Source organism: Balaenoptera ricei, chromosome 1 (assembly GCF_028023285.1).
Source record: "Balaenoptera ricei isolate mBalRic1 chromosome 1, mBalRic1.hap2, whole genome shotgun sequence".
Taxonomy (NCBI): domain Eukaryota; kingdom Metazoa; phylum Chordata; class Mammalia; order Artiodactyla; family Balaenopteridae; genus Balaenoptera; species Balaenoptera ricei.
In genome coordinates, this window is record NC_082639.1 from 7608111 (window position 1) to 7627547 (window position 19437).

Here is a 19437-nt window from a genome sequence, read left to right on the forward strand (position 1 = left end):
TACCATGAAGAATCTTGAATGCTAGGGTAAAGAGGTGAGATTTTTGTCCCCAAGGTAATAGGAAGATGGTGATGGGTATTAAGCAGATATGCACAATTAGGTTGGCTCAAAGGAAGTAACTCTGAATGCAGAGGGAAGAAAGATTGTGGCTGGGGGATGCAAATCAGGAGGCAGTTTGGAAAGCCCGGTGGAAATCACAGTGTGAGGTGACATTATTTGGGATCACCTGGAGCCCAGGTCTCAAATACGGGAAAAGGACTCCTGGGACTGGAGAGAAGTAACCAATTATTAAGGAGGCAGAATCTATAGTCCAAGGTGATGGATGAGATCTAGGGATGCTGGCAGGGGGAAGAATCAAGGGAGGTGCTCTCTTTTGTTTCAGGCTGCTATAGGAAGGGTGAGGCCCATCAGAAAGAAGGTAACACAAGCAGAAGAAGGAAGTGGAGTCAGAACTTCAGATTCTGAGATGCCTGTGCCGGGTGAAATCCAGGCTGCCAGGAGACAATGGATAGATGGGTCCGGAGACACGCACAAGTTGTTGAGCATATAAACTACACATATGGATGAGACTGTCTGGGACATTATGTTTAAAGTGAGAAGAGAGAAACCCGAGGTACAAACCCCACAGCCCCAGGACCAGAGGGGCTGGAAAAACAGGGAGGCATCAGGGAAGCAAAGGAATGAAACATTCAGGCTTGAGGGAGTGTTCAGTGCTCTCTGAGATGCCCAAGTTATCCATAAGGCGAGGTGCAGGATTTTGCCATCTTGGTGAGGATGGTTTAGAAGCACATCTGGTACTGAAGCAGCATGCGAAGGGTTTTGGAACCAGCAGAGGCGAAGGGGTACAGACAGTGAGAAGCAGAAGGGACGTGGTGGTAGTTTCAGGGAGTCTTGGAGGGGAGCAACTTGGCGAGATGGATGGAATTTATGGACCATAGAGTCTATGCCAGATGATAAGGCAAGTCAGGGAAGGACTCATGGCCACTGAGTACTCACCACGTGCTAGGCTGTAAGCTGGGCTTTAGGGATTCCGTGGACAACAGCAGAGGAAAGGTCTGCGCCTGTAGGAGCTTACCATCTGCTGGTGATGACAGAAATCTATAGGAAGTTAAAGTCTGAGTATCAGATATAGCTCTTGTTTTAAGTGTAGACGAAAAATGTGGCCTGCCATATCAGTAAACCAAGGATGTTGCAGCCATCAAGCCACCAGCCACTGCGACAGCTTCCAACTTTGCACCCTGAGGGAACCCAGGATGGAGAAAAATAGGATACTGGCCTTAGATAGCTAAAGTGCATATCAAAGGAATTATTTCAATGGGCCCAGACTCTTGCATCTTCCCATACATAGAAAAGTGCTAAATTCACTAACTTGAGATGTCTGTTTTGTTTTTTAATATTTATTTTATTTATTTTATGTATTTTTATTTATTTTTTGACTGCGTTGGGTCTCAGTTGCAGCACTCGAGCTCTTCTTTGTGGCACGTGGGCTTCTCTCTAGTTGTGGTGCACCGGCTCTGGAGTGTGTGGGCTCTGTAGTTCGAGGCATGCGGGCTGAGTAGTTGCAGCGCACGGGCTTAGTTGCTCCGCAGCATGTGGGATCTTCCCGGACCAGGTCTCAAACCTGCGTCCCCTGCACTGGAAGGCGGATTCTTTACCACTGGACCACCAGGGAAGTGCCTGTTTTTTTCTTTAACAGTAATCTTTTGATGTTCTGACTACCCGGTTTTTGTTGCAAAAACTCCTATATATTCCGGCTCCTGCCTTACCTCTTTGGAGCTATCTGAGAGGCTGGCTCCTGGGCTTAAGTCCTCAGTTAAGTCTGCTGAATAAAACATAATTCTCAGCTTTTAGGTTGTGCTTTTTTTTTTTCTGTCGACATAAATAACAGAAGCCAAGTTATTAGTTTGACCTTAGAAGTGGTGACTTCGGAGTCAAATGAAGTCAGAAGACAGTTGTTGATCCAATTACATATCGTGATCCCACCAAAAAGAAAGAACACGAGATTGTTTCAGGATAGAATCAGGCAGTATGTGGATTGGCTGAGGTTGCAGACCCAGTCAGATTTGAGAATTATGTAGTGAGTAACCCAAATTGGAGGCTGTGGGCTGTGAGACCACCGCTTTTTAGAAATCTCCTAACATAACAACATTGCTTTGGGGCAATTTGAAACAATAGGCTCTGGTGGGAAGGCAAAGTTTTATCAGCATTTATTAATTTATCCAAATATGGGGGGACTTCTCTGGCGGCCCAGTGGGTTAGGACTCGGCACTTTCACTGCCGTGGCCCTGGGTTCAGTCCCTGGTCTGGGAACTAAGATCCCACAAGCGGTGCAGTGAGGCCAAAAAACAAAACAAAACAAAACAGAAGAAAACAAACATGAAGGACCTGCTTTCCCCAGGACCATGCTAATTCCTGGAATTTAGCAGTGAAAAAAGTGAAAAATTGTTCCCTTCATGAACCAAAGGGAGGAGATAGATAATATATATGTTAAACATACAGTGGTAAGTGCTATCAAAAAAAAAAAATTAGGGAAGGGGAATAGAGAAAACAGGATGTTGCTGGTGCCCTTTTAAGCAAGATGGTTAAGAAAATCTCAGGAAAGTGTGATATTTAGTCAGAGTCATAAAACAAGGAAATAAGCTTTGTGGAGAGCTGGAGGGCAAGAGAACCAGTGCAAAGGGCCTGAAGTGAAAGGATGTCTGACGTTCTGGAGGTGCAGCCAGGAGGCAGAGGGAGCAGGACTGAGAGTGGGAGGAGATGAGGTTGGCCTTTCGCAGAGCCAGGGGACTTTGAGCAATCTTATCTGCTAGACCGCTGCTCAGCAGTACCTGGAACTATCCAGTTCAGGGTATAGAGCATTTATTTATTTATGTATCTATTCAGTCCTTCGAACCCAGTTATGAGACTCTCAGGTCCCAGGAAAAGAGCATCACTTTTAGCGAAGCCGTGAACCCTTCTACCTCCACCTGCAGGCTCACCAGCTCCAGAATGGCTGGCTCTCCTCCATTCCTCCCTTATATGACTTGACTTAAAGCCGCAACAAGTAATAAGCAGTAGTTCTCTGCCTTTTTTTTTTTTTTTTTTTTTTTTAATTTTCTTTGGCTGCGTTGGGTCTTCGTTGCTGCCCGCAGGCCTTTTCTAGTTGCGGTGAGCAGGGGCTACTCTTCCTTGCAGTGCTCGGGCTTCTCATCGCGGTGGCTTCTTTTGTTTCGGAGCACAGGCTCTGGGTGCGTGGGCTTCAGTAGTTGTGGCATGCAGGCTCAGTAGTTGTGGCACGCGGGCTTAGTTGCTCCGCAGCATGTGGGATCTTCCCAGACCAGGGCTCCAACCCGTGTGCCCTGTATTGGCAGGCGGATTCTTAACCACTGCACCACCGGGGAAGACCCTAGTTCTCTGCCTTTCTCCTTGTTTTCTCCTTCTCCTTCCTCTCACCTTATGACTAGGAAGCATTTCTTTTTTTTTTTTTTTTAAATAATTCTTTTATTGTAAACTGAATTGTTTCTTCCTTTGTATTTCTAATTGGTCATTGGTTTTTTTTTAATTAATTAATTAATTCATTATTTATTTTTGGCTGTGTTGGGTCTTTGTTTCTGTGTGAGGGCTTTCTCTAGTTGCGGCGAATGGGGGCCACTCTTCATCGCGGTGCGCAGGCCTCTCACTATCGTGGCCTCTCTTGTTGCGGAACACAGGTTCCAGATGCGCAGGCTCAGCAGTTGTGGCTCACGGGCCCAGTTGCTCCGTGGCATGTGGGATCTTCCCAGACCAGGGCTCCAACCCGTGTGCCCTGTATTGGCAGGCGGATTCTTAACCACTGCACCACCGGGGAAGACCCTAGTTCTCTGCCTTTCTCCTTGTTTTCTCCTTCTCCTTCCTCTCACCTTATGACTAGGAAGCATTTCTTTTTAAAAAACATTCCCCACTTAGGCAACCTACCAAATCAAGATAGGAGTGGTTTTAGTTTGAACCTTCATCCCATTACCCCTGCAGATGTCTGTTTCTTCAGGCATTTTATTAAAAGTTTTAAGCGTTAGAAATTAAAATTCTTCTCGTTCTCCAAGGAAAAGACTGGTATACAGCTTCCTATGGTGCTATTTTGGCTCCAGTTATGAAGAGTTCAGAAACTAGCCTCCACGACGGAGTTTTTGTTTCAATCAGGAGACGTCCACCGGGGGAGAGCTATGCGGATTTTTCTGGGCGGCTCTGGGAGCAGCTGCTACGCGTCCCTGGGAAGAAGGGGCGAGTAGCCGAGTCCACGCGGAGCGCGCTGCGCGCGCTGCAGGAGCCTGATGTGTGGGAGGGTGACGCGCTGAGGCTGTTTGTTCCCCAAAGTTATTGCTGGCCATCCTGTGAGAACAGCAATGAAATAGATGGAACAGAATAAAATAGGGGATTCCTCCGGACGCGAGCTCTGCCAGCCTGGGAAGCAGAGGAAGCCTTCTGGAAAGACAGGAGCTTTCCAGGGAATGGCGCGCGTTTCAGGGCTGGCACCGTCTGCGCCACCCAAACACGGGGAAGGGGCCGGACAGCCCGGGAAAGAGGGGGAACCCCCCCACCCCGCCTCACCGCCACCACCACCCCCGCCACGCCCTGCCTCAGATTTGAAGTTAAGGGAAGTTGGGGTGGAGTGACCCCTCTTGGGTAGCCCCGGATGCTGCGAAGGCTGCGGAGGAGCACGGGGACCCGACGCGCCCCCTTCTGGACGAGCCTTGCATCCTCTTCTCGCGGGGCCCTCTGGGGAAGGAGGGAGGGCCCTTGCTCTTTTTCTTTTCTTTTTCTTTTCTTTTCTTTTCCTTTCTTTTTCTTTTCTTTTCTCTCCTTTTCTTTCTTTTTTTAGTTTTTAGTGTTTTAAAAAAATTATGGTAAACTATACATAACATAAAATTTACCATTTTAACCATTTTTAAGAGTGCAGTTCAGTGGCATGAAGTACAGTCACATTGTTGTACAGCCATCACCACCATGCATCTCCAGAATTTTTTCATTTTCCCAAAGTGAAACTCTGTCCGCATGAAACAACTCTCCATTCCTCTTCCTCCCAGCCGGTGGCAACCTCCATTCTACCTTCTGTTTCTATGAATTTGACTATTCACCTGTGTGGAATCATATATTTGTCCTTTTGAGTGTGGCAAATTTTACGCAGCATACGTCTTCAAGGTTCATCCATGCTGTAGCCTGTGTTAGAATTTCCTTCCCTTTAAAGGCTAATACTCCATTGTATTGTATGGATGGACCACATTTTGTGTATCCATTCATCTGGCAATGGACATTTGAGTTGCTTCCACCTTTTGGCTATTGTGAATAATGCTGCTGTGGACACAGGTGTACAAATATCCATTCGAGTCTCTGCTTTCAATTCTTTCGAGTATATACACAAGTGGAATTTCTGGGTCACGTGGTAATCCTGTGTTTAACTTTTTGAGGAACTGCCAACCGTGTACCACAGCAACTGTGCCATTTCACCAACAGTGCACAAGTGTTCCAATTTCTCCGCATTCTTACGAACATGTGTTTTCTGGCTTTTCGATAATAGCCATCCTAATGGGTGCATTTTTTTAAATTGTGGTAATTTACACATAACAAAGTTTACCACTTGAGCTATTTTAAAATGTACAATTCAGTGGCAGTAAGTACAGTCACAGTGTTGTATAACTATCACCACTGTCTAATTCTGGAACTTTTTTATTACCTCAGATGGAAACCCCTTACCCATTAGCAGGCAACCCCTTCCCCACAGCCCCTGGAAGCCATTAATCTACTTTCTATCCCTATGCAATGGCCTATTCTGGATTTTTTATATAAATCGAGTTGTACAGTAAGTGGCCTTCTGTGTTCCCATGACAGTTCCCTCAAGTTCAATAACTTGCTGGAATGACTCACAGAGCTTTACTTCCTGTTACTGGTTTATCATAAAGGATACAATTCAGGGACAGCCAAAGGAAGAGATGCATAAGGCAAGGGTGGGGGGACATGGAATTTCCATGTCCTCTCTGGGTCCTCCACCCTCCCAGCATCTCGACGTGTTCACCAATTTGGAAGCTCTCGTGAGCCTCATTGTTCAAGGGTTTTTATAGAGCTCAATCTCCAGTCCCCCTTCTTCTCCCAGAGGCTGGTAGGCCAGACAGAGGGTTCCCTTGGTCTTTCTGGTGACCAGCCCCCATTCTGAGGCTATCTGGAGGGGGGAACACCCTAAGTTGCCTCATTAGGACAAACTCAAGCGTGATCTACAGTCGCCCCTTATGAATGACAAAGACACTCCTATCACTCAGGAAACTCCAAGAGGTTTTGGACCTCTGTGCCAGGAATCAAAGACAAAGACCAAATATATATTTTTAATTATGCCTCACTGCTTTAATTTCAGTTTGGAAAGACATTTTGGCATGGTTCCGTAAAAACAAGTGAGAAAACATAATATGCGAAGGATCCCTGTCATTTTAAAATGCAAGAGGCCATCTTCATGGTGATTTACTATAGTTAACTATTAGACGCATTTTATCACAATTGCTTGGATTGAATTCAATTCAGCAGACATTTGGAGAGGTTCACCAAGTAGTACTAGGTCCTGAAAATATGAAACAAAAGTCATAAAAAGTCAATGATAAATTCCATATAAATGATTCTAACATTAAGCAGTGAATTGTAACAAAAAAAAAAATTTTTTTTTTAAGTTCATACCCAAAGCAGTAGTTCATTATAAGGATAAATTTTGCATAAGTGTAGTGAATAGTTTCTTGAATTGCTTGATAACCCAATTAAGAAAGGGAGGGACTTCCCTGGTGTCTCAGTGGTTAAGAACCCACCTGCCAATGCAGGGGACGTGGGTTCGAGCCCTGGTCTGGGAAGATCCCACATGCCGCGGAGCAACTAAGCCCATGCACCACAACTACTGAGCCTGCGCTCTAGAGCCCACGAGGCACAACTAGTGAGCCCACACACCACAACTACTTAAGCCCACGCACCTAGAGTCTGTGCTCCGCAAAAAGAGAAGCCACTGCAATGAGAAGCCCGCGCTCCGCAACGAAGAGTAGCCCGCGCTCGCCACAACTGGAGAAAGCCCGCTTGCTTGCAGCAACAAAGCCATAAATAATTAATTAATTAATTAATTAATTAATTAATTTTAAAAAAAGAAAGGAAGTGAGTCCAGACATAGAAAGGACTTGTGGTTGCCCTGAGGGAAGGGGGTGGAGGAGGGATGGATTGGGAGTTTGGGATTAGCAGATTACAAACTATTATATATAGAACCGATAAGCAACAAGGTTCTACTATATAGCATGGGGAACTATATGCAATATCCTGTGATAAACCATAATGAAAAAAATATGAAAAAGAATGTATGTATTTATAACTGAATCACTTTGCTGTACAGCAGAAATTAACACAACATTGTAAATCAACTATACTTGAATAAAATAAATGTTAAAAAAAGAAAGGGAATGAGTCAAAAGATTTAAATTTCTGACTAGTTTACATAAAATACTGACACTGATGGAGTTAATATGAAACATAACACACCATGATGAAGGCAAAACCAAACTGGTGATTGTGAGTCCTCAATTCAGAGTGTTACTGTTAATCACAGCATAAGAAAATTTATGATGCTCTGAAATCTCCCAGTTCATCTCTGAAACTTCATAGAAATAGCCCCAAGGGACTTCCCTGGCAGTCCAGTGGTTAAGACTCTGGGCTTCCACTGCCGGGGGCGTGGGTTTGATCCCTGATCAGGGAAATAAGATCCCGCAGGCCAAAGAAAACGAAATAGCCCCAAGTTTAAAAACAGTCCTAAAATTTACATATCCTTACCAATAGTGTAATATCCTTACTATAATGAGTTGTGAAGCTAAAAGAAACTTTCCTAAGCTATCAGTAATAAAAAGTAGATTTAGGTCAACCACGATAGAGGAAAGATTAGTTTACTTTTTAAAATCTCTCTAAAAAATTATATTATGAAATTATCATATGAAGAGACAATGAGTACGTTGCAGATAAAATTTATTTAGGGGCAATTAATCAAACTGTTATTTTTCTGATTTTTAAAATTCACATTTGAGACTAATTTTGTATTTTTTTTCTTTAAGAAGACCTCCCAAATTGCTATGTTTTAGGTACTACAAAACCTAGATCCATCCCTGGTACTGGTATTATCTAAAATAGCAACTTAGGACTATTTATTTAGTCACTTATTTCTCAGGAGAAGCTGCTATTTATCTCTTTTTTTTTTTAAAGTAAGCGGTACCTTATTTTATTTTATTTATTTATTTATTTATTTATTTTTGGCTGTGTTGGGTCTTCGTTTCTGTGCGAGGGGTTTCTCAAGTTGTGGCAAGCAGAGGCCACTCTTCATCGCGGTGCACGGGCCTCTCACTATCGCGGCCTCTCTTGTTGCGGAGCACAGGCTCCAGACGCACAGGCTCATTAGTTGTGGCTCATGGGCCTAGTTGTTCCACGGCATATGGGATCCTCCCAGACCAGGGCTCGAACCCGTGTCCCCTGCATTGGCAGGCAGATTCTCAACCACTGCGCCACCAGGGAAGCCCTCTTCTTTTTTTTTTTTGGCCATGCCACACAACATGTGGGATCTTAGTTCCCCGACCAGGGATCAATCCCACGGCCCTGCATTGAAAGAGCCGATTGTTAACCAGTGGACTGCTGGGGAAGTCTCTGTCATTTAGCTTTCTAACTAGAGGGGTGGATAATGGGATTTTTATTTTGCTCAGGGGCATTCAATTTGGTTCTGCTGAAGTTAACAACACCCCAGCTCTAGAAGTGAAACATGACCCAGACTAAATCAATTAGTGCTTTGGTTACATGTTGTCCAAGTGGTCTAATGTGAGAGGGTTTCAGGATTCTAGCTGGGAAGGATGGGAAAAGACAATCTCTTCCTTACAAGGCTTGGATGAGGAAGTATAACCCATCCTGGGGGCCACCAGCACACCGTGAAGGAAGCCCTCCAGAGGAGCATGCAGCTACTGCAGAAAACAGAGAGAGAATCAAGAACCTTGGGTCCACTGTCAAGTCTCTGGGACAAGCCTGACCTGAAAATCTGCTTCTGGACTTTGCAGTTACGTAAATCAATAAATTCCATTTATGGGTGGAGCCAAATTCTGGACTCTTTGCTTCAGTTTATTTATTTATTTATTTAGGCCACCCTGTGCGGCTTGTAGAATCTTAGTTCCCAGACCAGGGATTGAACCCCGGCCACTGCAGTGAAAGCGCCGAGTCCTAACCACTGGACTCCCAGGGAATTCCCATTTTCCTCAGTTTATATTACTTACCCAGATACTGATAATGATAAAAATACACATATATTCTCAATACAGAAACATGGTGAGGAACACAAATATGACCAAATAAATAAATGAAATCCATCAATCCAGGACTTCCACTCTGTATGTCATGTTTATTTTTATTTATTTTTAAATTTTTAACATTTTTTTTGTTTTTTAAAATTTATTTATTTTATTTATTTATTATTATTTTTGGCTGTGTTGGGTCTTTGTTGCTGCGCGCGGGCTTTCTCTAGTTGCGGCGAGTGGGGGCTACTCTTCGTTGCGGTGCGCAGGCTTCTCGTTGCAGTGGCTTCTCTTGCTGAGGAGCACGGGCTCTAGGCACCCAGGCTTCAGTAGTTGTGGCGCACGGGCTTAGTTGCTCCGCGGCATGTGGGATCTTCCCGGACCAGGGATCGGGGATCGAACCCATGTGCCCTGCATTGGCAGGCAGATTCTTAACCACTGCACCACAGGGAAGTCTCCCAACTCCCTTTTTTAAACAAAAATTTAAAAAATCTTTTTCTGAACCCCTTGAATCTGGTGTGACTGACTTACTCCCGTGTGAGGTGGTTTCTTCCATCATGTTCCTTTCTTATGCTCACTGACACATTTATCAATTCTTTTCTAAGAGTAGAGAGAGAGGAGGACAGTAGGAGACTTATGATGAAAATATAGCCAAGAGGTAGGTAGTTTTCTCCAGATAATACTTTTCACTTAATGAGGAAATATAGAAAATGAGTTCGTGAGTAGTTCGTCTGATTAAAAACATAATAAATCTTATTTTTATTCAAATGCAACTGTTCATTAGGTTTTAAAAATTAAAGGAAGCTCTTCTAATATTACATTTTAAGTACATATAACATTAATAGAATTTTTTTAACAAAAAGAGATGGAGTCAGTTCATTTGGCTATAAAATGAAAGTGGGGTCAAGATGTTCCTGCTTTTCAGGGGATTATAAAAATGAATTATCATGTTTTAAAATGTGGGGAAATACTGACATTAGTTGAGATCATTGGAAGGAAGACTGTTGGGTAGATTTCCTTCAGAATACCTGCCTGCTTCAGTGAGTCAGAGCAATGTCCTCCAAACAAGTAATAATCTCTTTATCCTTTGGGCTCCTCTGTGCTTTCCTGGAATTTCTTTTTTTTTTTTTTTGGCTGTGCTGCATGGCTTGCAGGATCTTAGTTCCCCAACCAGGGATAAAACACAGGCCCTCTGCACTGAAACTGCAGAGTCCTAACCACTGGACCGCGAGGGAATTCCCCCTTGGAATTTCTTTTATGGCACTTTACACTTTCTACAATGTATTACAGTTGTATACGTGTTTGGGGGTTTGTTTTTTGTTTTTAATTTTTAATTTTTTTTATTTTATTGAAGTAGAGTTGATTTATAATGTTGTGTTAGTTTCAGGTGTACAGCACAGTGATTCAGCTATACATATATATATATTCTTCTTCATATTCTTCTCCCTTATAGGTTATTACAAAATATTGAGTATAGTTCCCTGTGCTATAAATAGGTCCTTGTTGGTTATCTATTTCATATATGGTAGTGTGTATGTGTTAATCCCAACCTCCTAATTTATCTCTCCTGCCTTTCCCCTTTGGTAACCATAAATTTGTTTTCTATGTCTGTGGGTCTACTTCTGTTTTGTAAATAAGTTCATTTGTACAATAACTTTTTTTTTTTAGATTCCACATATAAGCAATATCATATGATATTTTTCTTTCTCTGTCTGACTTACTTCACTTAGTATGATAATCTCTAGGTCCATCCATGTTGCTGCAAATGGCATTATTTCATTCTTTTCTTATGGCTGAGTAATATTCCATTGTATATATATATATACCACATCTTCTTTAGCCATTCATCTATTGATGGACATTTAGGTTGCTTCCATGGCTTGGCTATTGTAAATAGTGCTGCAATGAACATTGGGCTACATGTATCTTTTCGAATTAGAGTTTTCTCTGGATATACGCCCAGGAAAGTTGTGTGTCTGTTTTCTCTCTCTCCTTGACTGTAAGGTATCTTATGGGTAGGAGAATACTTAGCATGTCTTATTCACCAGTTTGTCTTGGTAGCTTGTATAGTGCTTTGCCCATGATGGGCTTTTTTCTTTCTTTCTTTTTTCTACTTTTTTTTTTTGTGCTTGTGGGATCTCAGTTCCCTCACCAGAGATTGAACCTGGGCCACAGCATTGAAAGCCCGTAATCCTAACCATTAGGCCACCAGGGAACTCCCCCATCATGGGCTTTCAATAAGTGGTTACCAAATGCATGAATAGATGACAGACTGAGTCAGCAGTACTGGTTTTCTTTCCTGGATTTGGTGACCACATCTGCTGAGTGTATCAAACAACCCCAGACATTAGGCATAACAATGTAATCCTATAAAAATCAAATTCTACTCCAAGCAAGCAGAATTCTGAATCCTAAGCCCAAGTAAGAGTCAGAATACATAAATTTCAGATAGTTAACTTTTAGAGACATTAAATCAGTCACAGGCATTACCTGTGATTCTAGCCAGAAACAACATCTAATGATTAACATGGCCTCATAAAGCAGTAGGCATTCTTTGGCAGGCATGCTGTATCATTTTAGGCAAGAAGAAGGTTAAAAATCTAGAAAATTGCTAACATCAAATCAACAGAAATAGCAAACAAGATTTATGTAAGAAAAAATTTTGCTATTATTTTCCTTTCAAGAGGAAATACACTTTTCCAATTTGTAAGATAAGAATATGCTTCTTAGAAGGTAAAGGATTTAAAGAAGACATCAATAGTATACAGAATCTACTTTTCCCTAAATATTCAAAAATTTCCCTCTCAACTGATAATTCCCATTAACATACAAGATATACTACTATTTCTCCCAATATGAAAAACAAAACAGTTTTACCCACTTCTCCCTCCAACTACTGTCCCATTTCTTTGCTCTCTTTTGCCATAAAACTTCTTGAGAGTGTTGCCTATTTTTGCATTCTTTCTTATACATACCTAGATCAGTTTCCTGCCCCATCAATCCACCAAAACTGCTCTAAAGGTCACCGAAGAGCTGCTTGTTGCTAAATTCAATGGACAATCTCCATCTTCATCTTAAGTCATCTGTTGACAGCATTTGAAACAGTTGATCATTTCCTCTTTCTTTCAACACTTTGTTCACTTGACTTTGGTCACAGACACCACCGTCTCCTGGTTTTCCTCCAACTGCAGGCCAGTCATTGTCAGTCTCCGTTGCTGATTCCTTTCCTCCTCCTTGCTTCTTCTAATCACTCATCCCATCTCATGACTTTAAATTTCATCCATGCACCAAAGATGCTCAACTGATGTCTCTAGTCTGGACCTCTCTCCTAAACTCCAGAGCTATATGTGCAGCCATCTACTTGACATCTTTACTTCAAAGTCTAGTAGATATCTTAGACTTACTATGCATGAAACTGAACTCCTTATCTTCCCCTCAAATTCTGCTCCACCCATAGTCCTCCCCATCTCAATGGATCGCAACTTCTCCCTCTACCAACACTTGGAGTCATCCTTGACTTCTCTCATTTTTTTCATTCTCACCCTCCACTCCCAAATTCTGTTTGCTATTTCTTCAGAATATAACCAGAAGCCCACCACTTCTCCCTACCTTGCTTGCTGCCATCTTGTCGAGCCCTCAGCACCTCTCACCTGGATCACTGAGCCAAGAGGTCAGAACCCGACTGGTCTCTGTGCTTCTACTCTTATTCCCCACTGTCTGTCTTCAACGCAGCATCGAGAGAGTGATCCTTTTAAAAACATCGGAGAGATTCGCTCACTCCTCTGTTCAGAACGCTCCAACAGCTCCCATCTTAGAGTACAAAGCCACAGACATCACCTTCTACTTTCCCCAACACTCATCCTGCTTCAGCCACACTGGCCACCTGCCAGGCCTATTCCGGACTCAGGACCTTCTATACCCTCTGCTCTGCATGCTCGCCCACGGATATCCACTTGGCTCACTTCCTCTGTCCCTTCAGGTCTTTCTTCAAATGCTACTTGCTGAGTTAGGTCTTCTCTGACCACTCTATCTATCTATCTATCTATCTATCTATTTATTTATTTATTTGGCTGTACCAGGTCTTAGTTGCAGCACACGGGATCTTCAGTTGTGGCACACGAACTCTTAGTTGAGGCGTGTGGGATTTAGTTCTCTGACCAGGGATCGAACCTGGGACCCCTGCATTGGGAGCGCAGAGTCTTAACCACTGGACCACCAGGGAAGTCCCTTTATTTATTTATATATTTTAATTTATTTATCTATTTATAATAATTAATTTATTTATTATTTATAATAATTAATTAATTAATTTTTATTTTAATTAATTTATTTATTTTTGGTGGCACTGGGTCTTTGTTGCTGCATGGGGCTTCCTCTAGTTGGGGCGAGCGGGGGCTACTCTTCGTTGCGGTACACAGGCATCTCATTGTGGTGGCTTCTCTTGCTGCGGAGCACCGGCTCTAGGCACCCGGGCTTCAGTATTTGCAGCACGTGGGCTCAGTAGTTTGGCGCGCGGGCTTAGTTGCTCTGCGGCATGTGGGATCTTCCCAGACCAGGGCTCGAACCCGTGTCCCCTGCATTGGCAGGCGGATTCTTTTTTTTTTTTTTTTTTTTTTTTTTGGCAGGCGGATTCTTAACCACTGTGCCACCAGGGAAGTCCCCTTTACTTATTTTTTTAATTAATTTTTTAATTGGAGTATAGTTGATTTCCAGTGTTGTGTTAGTTTCTGCTGTACAGCAAAGTGAATCAGCCATATGTATACATATAACCACTCTCTTCTAGACTCCATTCCCATATAGGTCATTACAGAGCACTGAATAAATTTCCCTGTGCTATACAGTAGGTTCTTATTAGTTATTTTTTATATATAGTAGTGTGTATATGTCAATCCCAATCTCCCAGTTTATCCCCCCCACTCCTTTCCTCCTTGGTAACCATAAGTTTGTTTTCTACACCTGTGACTCAATTTCTGTTTTGTATATAGATTCATTTGTATGACCACCCTCTTTAAAACGGAAACACTGATCTCCAGCATTATTCTCCTTCTTGGACTTACTTTAATCTACTGCACTTATCATGTTGGCAGAGAGAAGAAGACTCAGCACTGAGCCTGCAGCTCTACAATATTTAAAACTTGGGTGAAGGAGGCAGCAAATGAACCTGAGGAAGAGTTTCCAGTGAGGCAAGAGGAAACCCAAGGGAGTGTGGCCTCAGTGAAAGGCAATATAGGGGAAAGTGTTTCAAAAGTGCTCAACTGTACTGAATGCTGCTGAGAAGGCTGATAAGTACTGGATACAAAAAATGGAACTGGTCTTGGCTAGATGGAGATCATTGGTGATCTCAACAAGAGAATTTTCTCAGAATGGCACAGACAGAGGATAGACTGGACTGAGGAATAAGGGAAAGAGTGGAAATAATATGCAAAATGTCTTTTGAGATGTTTTGCTGTCAAGGGAAGCAAATAAAGGAGGCATAGCCCAAAGGAGATGTAGGGTCAAGGTAGGGGTTTTTTTGTTTTGTTTTGTTTTTTGTGCTTTTTTTTTTTTATTAATTTATTTATTTTTGGCTGTATTGGGTCTTCGTTTCTGTGCGAGGGCTTTCTCTAGTTGCGGCGAGCGGGGGCATTATTCATTGCGGTGTGCGGGACTCTCACTATCGCGGCCTCTCTTGTTGTGGAGCACAGGCTCCAGACACGCAGGCTCAGTAGTTGTGGCTCACGGGCCCAGTTGCTCCGCGGCATGTGGGATCTTCCCAGACCAGGGCTCGAACCCGTGTCCCCTGCATTGGCAGGCAGATTCTCAACCACTGCGCCACCAGGGAAGCCCAAGGTAGGGGTTTTTAAAGTTAGTGTTCCTAGAGCAGAAATGTGTCCAGTGGGGAGGAAGAAAATGATGGTGCAAAAGAAAAAGGATAAATCCTGGACCAAAGTCCTTAAGAAGGTGGGAGGGGAAGGAATCCAGAATCCAGGTGCAGGGGTTGACCTCTGATGGCAGTAGAGAAAACAGAATATATTGTACTTACAGATGTAGGTAGCTTTGTAGATCCAAAGGAAGATCATCAAGAAGCTTGGTAGATCTAGCTTTGTAGATCATCAGGAAGACAAATTTTGGTCCAGTGAGCTCTCTATATCCTGGCACTTGCATACAAAGCTATCCTAAAAGACTATAAGTTCTAGAATTTACCATCACAAATGCCTTTTAATTGACTAGGAGGCTATTTTTTACTTTTTCTAAAGAATATTTTATTTATTTATTTTTAGCTGCGTTGGGTCTTCATTGCTGCTCGTGGGCTTTCTCTAGTTGCTGAGAGCGGGGGCTACTCTTCATTGTGGTGCGTGGGCTTCTCATTGCGGTGGCTTCTCCTGTTGTGGAGCACGGGCTCTAGGCATGCGGGCTTCAGTAGTTGTGGTACACGGGCTCAGCAGTTGTGGATCGTGGGCTCTAGAGCGCAGGCTCAGTAGTTGTGGTGCACGGGCTTAGTTGTTCTGTGGCATTTGGGATCTTCCCGGACCAGGGCTCGAACCCATGTCCCCTGCATTGGCAGGCAGATTCTTAACCACTGTGCCAACAGGGAAGTCCCTATTTTTACTTTCTTTCTTTTTTTTTTTTATTTATTTATTTATTTATTTATTTATTTTTGGCTGTGTTGGGTCTTCGTTTCTGTGCAAGGGCTTTCTCTAGTTGTGGCAAGCGGGGGCCACTCTTCATCGCGGTGCGCGGGCCTCTCACTGTCATGGCCTCTCCCGTTGCGGAGCACAAGCTCCAGACGCGCAGGCTCAGTAGTTGTGGCTCACGGGCCTAGCCGCTCCGCGGCATGTGGGATCTTCCTGAATCGGGGCAGGAACCCGTGTCCCCTGCATTGGCAGGCAGATTCCTAACCACTGCGCCACCAGGGAAGCCCCCTATTTTTACTTTCAAGTGAAAAAACCCCACAAAAACCCCTTTCCCCTTATAAAATAACAAAATCTGCCCAAAGTATACTTTTATTTTCAGTCACATGTTTCAGTTTGTTCTCCTCCTTTATCTGTTACTAGCATTAAAAGGTACTTTTGCTAACTTCTAGGTAATTCTGAGAACTAATTTGTCTTGGGCCTTGATGCTTGGTAGTTCCCAAATGAGGCAGACAGATTATTTTGCATGATCTAAAGGGGGTAATATAATGCCCCCTTTAGAAGATGGAAGATGGAAGAAACTGAGCAAAACAGTGAGATAAGTATCATGAACACCTCTGAGATAGATACTCCTATTTACGATTTTGTGGGAAAGCTTCCCCTAAGGGAAGTGGTAGGAACTCCAGCACTTGAGCAGTTTAAAACACAACTGTAAAAGGCACTAAAAAACATATTAGAGGGATTCATCCTGTAAGAGACCCTGGGAAATACAGTACATGGCTAAAGAGAGTTCACTTCTAATTTTTGTGATTTTACAAAATTCATTATATTTGCAGAAAGAGTACTTTGGAGTTGAAGAAAAAGAAAGGGAGTGGAGTTGTCACACAAATGGTAAAAAATCCCTGTATTTCTTAGTCTTAAAATAGTGAGACAGCTTTAAAAGTGAATTCTATGTCAGAAAATCCAAATGTCATAAATCATAAAAGGTTAAAGCTAGATTGGACATGGAATCTATGGTGAATAAAATACTGTGGCATTTTCACAATATCACTACTCAGCAAACAAGCATACAATCAGTACTTTATCTTACATTTTTCGAATACCCATTTTGTTCTAGATATTGTGTTCTTGTGATATATAGACAGAGATATTTCTGTGATAGGGAAAGAATTCAGGGAAGCAAGACTTCTAATCATTTTCCCATTTGACTTGGGGCAGGCCATTTAATATTCACCGTTTCGCTTTCTCCAGCCACAAAATGGGAAGGATATTTCCTATAATATTTGAATATTGTTACGGATGGAATGTTTGTGTCCCCCGCAAATTCATGTGTTGACACCCTCCCCCATGTGATGGTATTACTTTGCAGAGATAATTAGGAATAGATGAGGTCATAAGGGTGAGGCACTCATGGATGAGATCAGTGCCCTTATGAGAGTTTCTAGAGAGCTTGCTTGCTCTCTGTTCACAGTCATGTGAGGATACCAGGAGAAGCTAGTACAAGCCACCTGGAAGAGGGAGTTCACCAGATTTGACCATGCTGGCACCCTGACCTCAGACTTTGAGCCTCCAGAACTAAGAAATAAATTTCTGTTGCTTATAAGCCACTCAGTCTATGGTATTCTGTTATAGCAGCACAAACTGACTAAGAGAAATAATAAATGATTCAATATGCCTTGTAAAAGTGAATGTATTACATCAAAAGCACAAATGACAAAAGAAAAAAATAAACTGGACTACATCAAAATAAAAAAATTTGTGCTGCAAATGATACTATCAAGAAAGTGAAATGACAACCCACAGAATGGGAAAGATATTTATAAATTACATGTTTGTTAAGGGACTAATATCCAGAGTATATACAGAACTCTTACAACTCAACAATAAAAAGACAAATAACCAATTAAAAAATGAACAAAGGATTTGGACAGATATTTGTCCAAAGATATACAAATAACTAATAAATACATGAAAAGATGCTCAACATTGTTAGCCCTCAGAGGAATGAAAACACAAAACTGCAGTGAGATACCACTTCACGTCTACTAGTGTGACTATTCTAAAAAAGAGATACTAACAAATGTTGGTGAGGATTGGAGAAAATGGAACCCTCATACGTTGCTGGTGGAATGTACAATGGTGCAGCGCTTTGGAAAACAGTTTTTCAGTTGCTTGAAAAGTTAAACATACAACCCAGAAATTCTCCTCCTAGGTATATATCCAAGAGAAATTAAAACAAATGTCCACACAAAAACTTACACATAAATATTGATAGCAGCATTATTCATAATAACCAAATGGTGGAAACAACCCAAATGTCCATTAACTGATGAATGAATAAACAAAATGTGGTCTATCCATACAATGGAATATTATTCGGCATTAAAGAAATGAAGTACTGATATATACTGCAACATGGATAAACCTTGAAAACATATGCTAAATAAAAGCAGCTGGACACAAAAAGCCCCATAGAGTAGGATTCCATTGGTAGAGACAGAAAGTAGATTAGTGGTTGCCCAGAGGGAGAGGAGGGGAGAATGGGGAGTGACTGTTAATAGGTACAGGGTTTCTTTCTGGGGTGATGAAATGTTCTGGAATTAGTGATGATGGTTGATAACTGTGAATATTCTACAACCATCGTACACTTTAAATGGATGAATTGTATGGAATACGAATTATATGGCAATGACCACGTTTAAAAAAGTAAATGGGGGCTTCCCTGGTGGCGCAGTGGTTGAGGGTCTGCCTGCCAACGCAGGGGACACGGGTTCGAGCCCTGGCTTGGGAAGATCCCACATGCCGCGGAGCAACTAAGCCCGTGAGCCACAACTACTGAGCCTGCGCGTCTGGAGCCTGTGCTCCGCAACGGGAGAGGCCGCGACAATGAGAGGCCCGCGCACCGCGATGAAGAGTGGCCCCCGCTCTCCGCAACTGGAGAAAGCCCTTGCACAGAAACGAAGACCCAACACAGCCAAAAGTAAATAAATAAATTTATTAAAAAAAAAAAAATTAATGTACTGATATCAATGTCACCAGGCATCTAAATTCTGGCTTACACAGAATTCCTTTCCTGGAGAGCAGATAATATGTAAAGCCAGCAGTGGTCTAATTTTACTTACAAATTCCTTACATATCTGGTTGTCAGGTTACTATTTTAAGTAAGTAGCAGGAAAAAAAATTGTGACTTTTAATTCTGGAATGCAGTCTGTAATATTATGGTTAAGTAAACCATCCCATACATTACATTCTTCGTAGGTGGCAAAATCTGGAATTTCATGACACTGTTAAACGTTGACCACTGTTTAGACTTGTATATTACAAAATATTTGCATTCTTCAGAGAACAGATTGGTGGTTGCCAGAGGGGGATAGTGCGTGGGCAAAATGGTGAAGGTGGTCAAAAGGTACAGACTCAGTTGTAAGAAGTCTTGTGGGTGTAATGTACAGCATTGGGACTACAATCAACAATACTGTATCATATATTTGAAAGTTGCTAAGCGAATAACTCTTTAAAGTGCTCATTCCAAAAAAAAAAAA

At 42.4% G+C, this 19437-nt stretch overlaps 1 protein-coding gene across 2 annotated transcripts in view; it reads left to right on the forward strand.

Annotated features, from left to right (window-relative positions):
• KIF1B (kinesin family member 1B) overlaps positions 1-19437 on the forward strand; it is a 327303-nt gene that overhangs the window by 23564 nt on the left and 284302 nt on the right. The window lies entirely within an intron of this gene.